This window comes from Lethenteron reissneri, chromosome 18 (genome assembly GCF_015708825.2).
Source record: "Lethenteron reissneri isolate LAM-NWPU_2019-01 chromosome 18, ASM1570882v1, whole genome shotgun sequence".
NCBI lineage: Eukaryota > Metazoa > Chordata > Hyperoartia > Petromyzontiformes > Petromyzontidae > Lethenteron > Lethenteron reissneri.
Genome location: NC_083796.1, coordinates 14,120,404 through 14,132,128, shown reverse-complemented (window position 1 = coordinate 14,132,128; position 11,725 = coordinate 14,120,404). Strand labels below are relative to the sequence as shown.

The 11,725-nt window shown below is 48.4% G+C and overlaps 1 long non-coding RNA gene across 1 annotated transcript in view; it reads right to left on the bottom strand.

Annotated features, from left to right (window-relative positions):
* Positions 1-334: 334 nt before the first annotated feature.
* The window catches only part of LOC133343601 (uncharacterized), a 100,103-nt gene continuing 88,712 nt past the window's right edge, over positions 335-11,725 (bottom strand). Inside the window, exon 3 of the long non-coding RNA XR_009755272.1 lies at positions 335-421. This is a non-coding gene — a long non-coding RNA (uncharacterized LOC133343601). The remainder of the gene's footprint in view (positions 422-11,725) is intronic.

The following is an 11,725-nucleotide window of genomic DNA, read 5'->3' as shown; positions in this document are numbered from 1 at the left end:
TTTGAGCACTGGGCCGCGGTGCTCTTAACTCGGTTACCTGCGGCAGGCAATCCACATTCCTCTGGCAAGGACCAGGCGGTAGAAAATCCGTCGTTGACTCCCTGCCGAGTGGTGGTCGCCGGACGCAACTCAATTTGCTGACCCCTGGGGGATGTGGAATAAGTCAAACCGGACCTGATTTGAACGCACGACCTCCGGAGTGGACGCCTGCTGCCCCACTTACAATTGACCGTGCGTCTCACGTTTGGTGGAGTGGAGCGGTGATCTGCGCCACAGAACCCCAGGGACCTGAGTTGGATTCGCGGCCGTGCCTCGCGTTCGCGTTGACTGATACCTGCATCCGTCTTGGGCTCCGTAAATTTAGCGGTGATGGGGTGAAGTATGGTCAACCATCTCCCAAGAGCCAGCCTTGTAGCGTGACCTTGTTCAAAGCGGGGGGGGGGGGGGGCAGACAGAAACTCAAGTGGGTGTTGGTGGTGGTGGGGGGGCGGTTGGGGGGGTATTGGGAAGACAGTCAATGTGAAACATCTTTAAACAAACGTTAAACGCCAATCAGAATGACTCACGGTTCGATTTGCTTCTGTCTATCGTGCGATCTGCTCCGACGCTCACCTCGCCGTGTACTTTGGTGAGAGGCTGCGGCATCCATCGCTCGATTGCCACTGGTGGTCAATATCATGCCAACGTCTCTTTGACTGGGCTCGCAGAGATTATGAGAGGGGGCGGGGGGGGGGGGGCTTCAGCATGGGAGGTGTCAGCCCCCTCCAGCCCCCACTCACGCTACGGGACTGGCATGACTGGGCAGGGCATGAGGTGCCCTTCATCCAGCAGTGGATTTACAATGGGCTGTAAATGATCCGTGCCTATTGAAAGTAAACCCTTCCACGTGGTTCAATCCAGACTTTGTCCATTATGTGAAAAAGGCTCATGTTGTGTTCTTTTTTTCACTCTCCGCCTCACAGCGAGTTGCTCGGTGAATCTGTGTCAATAGCAGCGGTCAATCTCCCTTCTCCGGGACCCTGCTGTGGGCCTCCCGCTCTGCCGTGAAAACCAAAAAGCAAAATGACCCAGGCGGTTTGTGTGGTTGGTGTTTTTTTTAGTTGTTCACGTTTTCGTCCAAAAATTAGTTCCACCTGAAAACTTTAAAGAAACAAATCTTTTGCTTCTCTCACAGGAAACGTTTTCAGCAACATCGAATGCGTTGAGCAATATTGAAGAGGCGAACGTATCTCTGTTCTTACATACGTTACCGGGATGGTGCCTATCATTTATTTGGTGGCACCCCATAAAGCGGTGTAAATTCCACAGTGCTATGGGCGAGGCCAGATCTCTCCTCCACAGGAGAACTGCTGCTGACTCACCCACAAAGTGGTGTCCGTTTAATCAAAACCACACGGATAATGGACGAGCACTTTGTCACAGCATGATGAAAAATTATTTTTTAAATATATTTCAGAAATGACATTATTTAATCTGGGAATAATTATGCAATAATGACAATTGAGCGCAGTGAAATTCCCCGTCGCCAGGACCCTGTCACAAATCAGCTAATTTACGGATAAGAAAATATTTCATCCGAATATCTGTGGGAAAAAAACATCAACATCTGCGGCTGCTGTAAGCAGCACAGAAGCTTCTTCGGGAACTGAACTGAGCAGCTCCCTTCCTCTTCCATTACTGAAGAAGGCTCCCAGCGCATGGAGCAAAACTTCGGACATCGTACGGATCGACACGTGGTGCAACCCCAGAGCACGTGGGCGAGAGCTGAACAGCACAACGCGAAGACCTGCGCAGTAGCGTAGAGAGACTCGCCATGGTGATCATCGCCACCATGTGCAATTTGGTCAAGCTCACGGCTTGACCCCCCTTACTTGGCAAATGGGTATGAGCATAACCATTCGCGTAAACAAATGAACAATACGTCCAGAGCTGTGCATTGTACGTCCCCTAAAGATGCCACGTGATGCACAATTAATACATTTCTTGGTCAATCCACAGTCCGCAAAAACTGGTATCTGTCCGAAGGAGGTCGTGGCATGGAAGTTGTTGTGTTCTGCCTAGATGGTGGCACTTTGTGGGAAATCATTTTTTTAAATCCTATACAAAAAAAAATCTGTCATAGGAATGTTGAAATTCAGCAATTGGCACAGAACCACCCAGAGGACTGCTCCCCAACACTTGGTGATGTAGAGAGACAACAGAGATCAGTACTTACATTAGACATGCGGAATAATGTTGTACTTTATTTTCTCCTTAAAACTGTTTGAGCGCTTTGTTTGTATGTTCTCTTCAGCGGACAGTAATTCAAATGTGTGCATTTCAAATACTTTACATGAGATGCCTATAAGTCTTGGAGAAATGTTGTCATGCTACTTGTTTTACTGTATTTTTCTAAACAACACATACTCGGCTTCACTATTTCTTGTGCACACACCACCCGAGGCACAAACAGTGCGAGTGCTTTTTTTGTTCGCCGTTTCAAGCTCACACAGCCAGGTGCAAAACATTTTGTCCCATCTGTCTGTGTGTGTGGATTTTTTTCCCTCCCCATTTCTTTTTTTTTGTAAGGAGACAACCGCTTGCATGTACCAACACGCTGCCGGGCAGCGTGCTGGTGCATTATTTAGGACCAGCGGGGCAAGCAACGCTGCCAGCAGGTATAGACAGCATTTGATGTGCACACCGATAAATCAGCACCTCCTATATATAATGAGAATTGCCTGGCAGCACTCAATCTCGCTTCCCCACGGCAGCGCAGCCGTCAATCCCCGGCGGGAGACAAAAGAGTGATCGGCTGACCCTGTGGAAGGCTTCCCGGTGCCTCGGCGTTATTTATTTATTTATTATCTTGGCATTGGAAAAGTCTGGGATTGATTCGAAGTCGCGGGGTCAGATCGAGGCCTTGCCAGAAGTGATCACTGGCCGTGGGTTTCTCACAAGCGGCAAGATTTTCTGCCTTATAAAGAGTTGCTTCATCTGTCGTGTCCCGGAGGCAGAGATGGGTCTTGCTGAGGACTCGAATAAAAATCAAATGGAAACTTGCACGACGCTCCACGAGCCAGAGGCTCTGAAGGCCTCAAAAAAGAAATGGCAATACCAAACCGACCGACTACATAAGCGAGTGGGGATGTCCTGTCATGTACTGAGGCCATATTAACTCCTGGCGTGCGTGTGTGCGCGCGCACTCTGACTGGGTGGGACTTACCGCCGCTCTTTGTCTGGGCAATGCTGCCTGACAAAGGCGCCCTTTTCCCGCAAAAAGGTCCAATCACAAAAAAATGGCAACCACTAGAGACAAGAGTGGTGAGAGGTTGTGAGTCTCGTTCAAAAAAAAATTCGCGCCGTTGATTAAAGAAGAAAAATTACAGCCCCCGAGCTGCCACGGGTCACGTTTTCACTGACGCGGGGACTTGAGGAGTCAGGACGCTTGTTCGCGAAAGGGTGCGCAGAGAGTGTGCGCTTTGTTAACGCTCGGTGCAAAAGAAAAGCTCTTTTGGCTGCATCTCGTTCAGAAGGCTGACTCAGTGGACAGGCACATCAGTTACAAGTTGAACGTAAAGATACAGCCCAATTGCAATGTCTCGCTCAGACCACTCCTGGTGGTAGGGCATGGGTATTTGGTCTACTCTTCCACGTTGGCCAGACGTCTTGGAAGAGGTGGGAGTTACCCACACTTTACCGCACAGCACGCGACCTGCCGATCGACTAACTTTGCCTATCCATTGACACTGCTGGGTGGACAGAGTCGATGAGATTGAAGAAACTTGCCCCGACTGTTGCAACTGCCACGTCCAGTCTGTGGACGGGTGACGGCTGAGTTTTAATCCGACCAGGAATCTCAAATCTCCCTCGGCAAAAAATTTTCAGTGTCTCACTTGACTCTCAACTGTGGCAACAAAAAAATATATATTCCCCTCTGCTCTCATATTACTCACTATTCCTATTAATCCGCACACCAACATTGACCTGCGGACCTTCCATTAATCTATGCATCCAATCTTCCTGTTAATCGCACCTTTGGATGGACAAGGTTATCCGGAGGTCACAGTAAATCCATCCTATTATCTGCATTATCTCGAGAAGTGGTTTGGGAATTATGTGATTCATCCTATAATATGCAGGTAACTGTGGATAAGAGAAGTAACCCAGAACTTGTGGAAAATTCATCCTAATATCCATAGAGTTGACCTGATCTGAATTGACCTGAAAGCGGTCTGTCTGAATATCTCATGCAACCTATTGTCTGTGCACTAGCGCAGATAAGGACAGTAACCCGGAAGTGTGAGAAAATGTTTCCTAATATCCACGTTTTTTGCACTTGAGTGGAGTAGTTTATATGATCAACATTCGTGGATAAATAATAAAAAAGTAGCATCCTCCTATATTGCCCCCTCATATCAGCATGAATAAGCGTGTCATCATGAGGTCATTGTGGGCTTTCCCACACCTCCGATTAGCACGGTTGGCTACGTACGGTGCAACATAATTTACACACACTATTATTGTTGTACAGGTGAATACTGTGCTATAAATGGAACCTCGTGCGCCTCTATGAACATTAAAATACCTTAAACATATTAGGCAGGCGAGATGTATCGTGTACAGTAATGTAGATCTGTGTGTTTTTGTGATTACGTAGCACGGCTCTCTGAGCCCTATTTTTTTTAATGCCAAGAATATTGCAAACCATCACCGAGCGTGAGCCGACGTGAAATTAAACACCCAATCTCACGAAACGTTTACATCTCCAAACTGCTGTTGAGACGACCGCAAGGGTATGACGAATGACATTTGTGTAGTCACCTCGTGCGAACGTCAGCAATAGGGCACACAGCCAAGCTAACATGCACCTCCACGCTTAACGTGCTGCTCTTGTTTATGTATTTCTCAAAGTGGGGGGTGGGGGGAGGGTATTGGCTGGGTGTGGTGAGGCTGGCAGTGGGTAGTGGTACAACCTCAGTTATTGGCCTGGCTAATTGACGTTGGCCGCTAGCGGCGCTGGGAGCAGTTGGTCGCATCGACTCTCACCGGCAGTCGTCCGGATCGCCCCCCGTAAGGTTAGCAAAGGTTCCTGGGAGCACTCACTTTTATTAATCGTACGCGGTGATGTGATCAAAGCTAACCCGGTCAGTCGCTGGATTGATATCGCACACCAGCGGGGGGACAGCGAAGGCGGGTGGAGTTAATGCGTTCTGCCTTGTCCATGGCAGCCACTCCGTCAAATATCTCATCTTCATATTAGAGAGTTTTTGGAGGGAGAAAAGAGCCCCCGGGCCCGGGAGGAAATCAGAGTCAGGGGGTCATGACCCTGGCTATCGATCAGCTGATCGCGTGCCGGCCCTCATCCTTTATGGCAATTGTTACATTCCTTTCCTCTTAGCCCAGGTCACGATATTACATACCTGCTATAATTGCAATCTGTTCTGTACACAGCGGGGGTTAGCTTCTGCAAACAATGAAGGGTCTTATGTACAGTAAGAGTGTATATTTGGAATCCCCTGTATGTGCCACATTGAAGGACATTCATTTGATGTGAATGATAAACGACGTGCCGCATTAATGCAATGTGCCATGTTCGGCACTGTATAAAACAGTGCCGTGCACGCTTTTATCGTATGCCATACGGGTCTATATCTGTGTGACGGGAACGAAACACGAAGTTTGTACCTCGTACACCACATTAGCATTGCGACGGTGATGTGAACGCATGTGAATGACATTAGCGTGCACCAAGAGGACAGACAAATGCCAGTGAGAGACATCATATTGGCCGTTAAGAAACGTAAGCGGGCTTTGGTGGGACACGTCCCAAAGAAGGGCGGATGGTGTAGAGGCGAGGCTGGTGAGGGAATGGCAGTCGACGGAGAGAACGAGCCTGAGAGGATGACCCCCGTGGAGATGGAGTGACAAGATGAGCTCACGTACAGGAGCGAGACTGATCGTGGCTTTGCTGGACTCTGCTCGATGGCAGGAACATGGAATTGTCTTCATCCATCAGTGGATAGACCACAGGTGATGATGATGACAGTATTGTATTTATCATCCTTAGACAATACTGGTACAGTATTTAAACTGTTATGCAGATGTACACACGTGATCAGCAAATGTATGGTGTACCACAGTTATTACACTTGTGCATACTAGGGGCATTCATTAACCGATATTCAATATTGAGCTCAAAATTTATGCATAAATTCGCGCATAGAAGCATAATTGTATTTCAATGCATATGTTTTGTAGGGTGAAGCGATGTTGCAGTAGTCATGGCAATATACTAACAACCTGGCAACCTAAGTGAGACTCCCAGCCATGGTTAACATTTTTGTTCTGAACTGTGCCCACCAAATTCATCCGATCGTCCTGTTGTGTGCACCCAGTTGTGGATAAGAGGAGTAACTCAGACATTTCAGCAAATTCAAAGTTTATTCGCGTGTTTCTGCACTTCTTCACACGTGTAAACACTCACAATAGTGCGGATGAAATGGTCCGCAATCAGCGCCCCCCCCACCCTCCCTCATGTGTATGCACGTTGAACTTCTTTCGCACCATACGTAGCCAACCGTGCTAATCGGAGGTGCGATTATAGCACGGTGCAGATAAGAGGAGTTTCCGCTGATCTCGAAGCCATAGATGGACGACGCAATTTCAGGGCACTCGGTGACAATGCGATCAACTCGGGCCGGATTGCACCCCCAGTAACATTCCGAGGAGGACTTGCGCAACCGAGGCCAGCGCTGCGACAGCGCTTGGTGCAGGAGCAAGAGCGTCGCCCACACGTGCGGCAACTGCGCGTTCACCGCTTGGGCAGCGGGGATGTCGCCACAGCAATTGTGTCAGGCTGGGTGCACCTCGAGCCCAACGTAGGGGGTCAAAGGACAAATTCCATTGTTTATGCAAAGTTGGGTGGGTTTAGTGGCTGATGGCACGACGGGATACATTCGGGTGTCCTTTTTTTGGTTGAGGCTGATAGGAAGGCCACGCGTCTTCTTCGTGGCAAGCTCCAGGCTAAGCAGCAGACGCCAACTCGGACGCGGCAGCGAGCAGTTATTATCAAATCATCATCGTACGCGGGTGGCCGGTTGGCTCCCAACTGGCGGGTGACCAGTTGGGAGCCATCCCTGAACTTCCCCGAGGGGTCAGCCTCCCATTGTGAGAGTTCAAATTTGGCACTACATTAGTACTGTTCGTTGTAATTTCTTACGGATAAAAATCTGACAGTAGAGATGAACTTATAGGTTATGTCAAATGTTCCATTTCACCGCCAAACATCGATGATGATTCTGCTCATAATAACGATTATCATCATGTTACTGTGGCTGCTGCTGCCACTTGAAGCTGTTGATGATGCTACTACTACCGACGATGTGATTCATTTAGCCACACTGAAATGGGAGTGTCCTGCATTCGATTATTTGGCCAATTCCTCTTTAAGGAGGTTTTTTTTGCGTGGTAGAAAACAAACAAAAAACTCCGCGTGAATGAGGTTCCAAGAATCCAAGCTCCAGGCTAACGGATGCAATTGTATTTAGTTTTGGAGTTTTAGCACCTAATATGCCTAGGCTTTATCCAGGTGCCAAATCTAAAAATGCAATCGGACAAACATTCAGTAACAATAAAAAAAATGTGTTGAGACTCAAATTTATATATTCAGATTTCCTGTATAATTAAGCATACAACTATCATCATCAGCAACAGCAACATTGTTCGCGGAAAAAAACAGTAGCAACATGATTATCAACAGCAGCATCAGCATGATGCTTACACATCATCAGCAGTGTAAGCAGCGAAAAACACATGATGATTTCATCATAATTATTGGCATCTTTATTAATATCATCAACATCTTCATTGATTTTTTGTTTGACTGTGGAATGAAATTTCTGGCAGTGTCTGGTGCAGCTCTGTGGTCACCCTGTTGTTCATGGTAAATGCCCGATAGTCGAATGGATTTAGTGGGAAATGTTATCTCACGTCGAAATCTACATGGTGGGGGGGATAAAAATTGGATACCTCGTAATCTCCACAGTTGACCCATAGCATTGTGGAAGCATTGAAAGTTCCCGTCAGTCCTGTGCCTTTGTCCGCGGATGATGGACCAATCTCCTCTTATCCACCGACCCTACGGATAATAGGATGAACTTGGTACCTGCCATGACCACTGCCAGGCGTCTCTCCTTATCTGCATTTCTTTTACAGATAAGACTTATTGACCCACAGAAAACGGATCAATTCATACCATCGGATAATATAATTTGTGGAAAATAGGGTCACAAATAATAGGAGTTTCACTGGTTTTGATTGAGCAAATATGTTGAGATTCCTGGATTTATGACCGTGGTTGCATAATACAGTCCGGTATCTATAAAACATGTTAAATTGCCTGTTAGCAGTAATGTGGTATTGCTATGTTCAGGATTGCTACCAGATGACTCGAGCCAATGAGGTAAATTTCGAGCTTACATAAATATATAAACAGAAAGTGAAAAAGGAACCTGTCTCGGCAGCCTCTGGCACGCAGAATTCATGGTTCTGAGTGGAACGAATATCCATCACCCACCTCACGGGCAGGTGAGCCTTTGACAAAGGCTAAATGCAAATGTCTTGAAAAATGCACTGGCAGGTGGAGATGACCGATATACATTCGGTTTGAATGCAGCGGCGAGAGCAGGAATGGTTTATCCGTGTGAAACACGCGGTACACATCTACGACAAATAGTGAAGTGCGTATATTGCACGCCGCACACTTAGTCCATTACCAGATCAATCAGAATGCATATCATCAGTTCTTGAACCTGGATAGTGCTTTTATGGGTGATCAACGTGCACACCAGGTTGGCATGTGTGATGAAAACAATTAAAATATATAAAGAGGGTAATATCAGCTGCAGTTTGGTAAAGTGGTCTGAGCACTTCTATCAGAATGAGGCATGTCTACCACACTGCTTCGCCTCATCCATACTGTGTTAAACCACCGCACTGCAGGTCACGGCAACTCTCTCAACCACTCACTCACTCGCCACAGCACAGGTCCCAACTCACTCACCCACCACACTGCAGGTCACAGCAACACACTCACCCACTCACTCGCTCACCACACTGCAGGTCACAACAACCGACTCGTTTGAGACCCGTAACGTAGCCCCCTTCACACACCAACGCAGGCCGCCCATGCACAACATCCGCATGCAGATCGCACACGCGCTCACACTAACCACGTGGGAACTTCACACCTCACGCGAACACCACACCACGCGCGAACACCACACCACGTGCGGACACAAACGCGCCTGCCTCGCTCACAATGCACATTTATCCAAGGTGGCGCGCGCGACGATGAACAGGCGAGATCTGCCAGCCGGTGCACCTCCTAGCTCAAAGAGCAAAGAGACCGGTGCTTCTGCTACACAGCCCTTCACTCTTTCCTTTCATATTGAACTGATTCATTTTATTCCGTAGCTAATCCTTGTGACGGCGTAACCATGAACCTGTCGTGACAATTACCGGTGATTGTACAAGAATGTCAATCCACGGCTGGGTGAAGGCGTTCCACAAGCCTCGTCGCGCATGTGGGGGTTGTCGTTTGACCATACTTCACCACATTGGCCACTGCGGGTTGTTGAAGGAGGGGCCCAAGACCAGTTCCGACACCACTAGCCACTGACGTTAGCCATGGGCAGGTATCGAACTTTGGTGGCCAGGTTCACAGCGTATCGCGCTCACCCACGGCACCATGAAGCACCAGTGGCATCTGCGCTTTTCATCACCCATACTCTTTGGTTCTTTCGGTAAAGTCACGTAGGTATAAAATAAATCACGACGTTTCGGGCGCAACACAATCGTCCATCATCAGGTGGGAAAGCATGGTCTGCTGTTGAGGCAGACTGTCTTAACAGGTTTGAAATGGATGTAGCTCAAGGGTCATGAAGAAGTGGCCGGGGCTAGTGATGTTAATGTGAGAAATTAGCATGTAACTGTAAGATAGGAGGAGAGCGGCCTCCTCGACGAGGGAGTGCAACCCAACGGGTGCAATCGAAAGGGCCTGTGAGCATGAAAGTGCAATCCAAAAGACATGTGAGCATGCGAGTGCAATCCAAAGGCATGAGAGTGCAATCCAAAGGACATGTGAGCATGAGATATATAAGAGAGAGGCATAGAGAGAGAGAGACAGAGAGTCGGAAATAACAGCTGACATAGGCAGGTTGGATGGAAACATCACAGACAGTTACGACTTTACCTGGTTGATCACGTCCTTCCAATGATTGTTCAGTTTGTACCCATCCTCTCGGTTGAAGTTGTGTCTGTGTTTATATATCATCACCTGTCACAACTCAGCGCGCGCCATTCGATGCGTGTATCTTGAGCGCAAGAGCCGCGATGGACTGATGGGTCGGCGCGTCACCACTTGCCCATGTCAACGGGCGTCTTTGTTGCATATTCACGCGCACCTGTGGCCCCGATGCTACGCGTGCCGCAGCACTTGCACGAGGCTGCTACACACACGCAGAGTCAAGAGTCGTGGGTGATCGCGTGGCCCGGGTACCCCCCCCCCCCACTACTCATACAAATACAAACACATTATCTCTACCACGACACAGCCACCGACAACCCAGATATGTCTTGCAGAAGCAATAATGAATCTCAAGGGCAGGGGGGCGGGGAGGGCGAGTTTGGGGGGGGGGTGTCCCTCACTTTGTTTAAGGAACATTGATTGATACGTGCATACAGGGAAGTACACGTACGTGTTGAAGGGGAGTGTAAGAGCGGCTTAAAGCTTTTATTAGGGTTAAATTCAGGTCAGGGCTGGGTGGAGCCCAGGGAGATCCTGAAAGGTGTAAAGAGCAGCCTGGAAAAGCCTGGAAGGGGTTTAGCTGCTGGAGGTTACTTAGAGGGCACAGCCAGTGGGACTTTGCATAATAGGGCTTCCGGTAACTTATTTTCTCTTTTACAAAAAAAGCCCCAGTGCAGTGTTCGTGAGAGAGTGGGTGCTGGTATCGTTGCGGGGAGTGGTGGTGTAGCGGTTAGCGCGCTGCGCTACGAACCTGGCTGCCCGAGTCCGATTCCCACTCACGGCCAACACCGGTGACGATTATTTGAACCGGTCCTGGGCCCTCCCCCTAGGTCGACTCAGCCTCAAATCAGTACCTGGTGCAGTGTGTAAACATCGCCACTCGGGAGACAAAGGTGGTCGGGCGTGGTTGCTGGCCACCCACCCCCTCGTGTGCTGTTCCGGCCTACCGTAGGTGCTACTCGCTAACAGCACTTGCCCCAACAGTATGTTAAGGCTATACGGGGGTCTTTGTTACTGGTATCGTTGCAGAAGGTAGTTCTATCATCAGCCAGTGGAGAAGACAAGGGGGGGGGGGGTGGAGATAGTCCCCCCCCCCTCATCACCTCCTTTAAGACCTAATTTATTATTGAGAATTATCAGAAAAAATACATTAAATTCTTTTTTTATGAATGTAGGGCCCTCTTTAAAATCTTGGATTTCACAAACGGCTATACATCGAATACGGTATTTTAATCAGGTATTGTCAATATCAAATGTAATCCGTCAGAGACTTTACTCATCCACGATGCACCCATATCTCAGATCCCAACGACAGCATTCAAGGAATGGCAATGGACCACACTTATACAGTGAGGAAGCCTGGGTGTGGAACTTCCGTGGTGGATGGAAGGCATAAGAGAGGATCTTCAGAGGCTTTCAGCATCTTCAATAGCAATG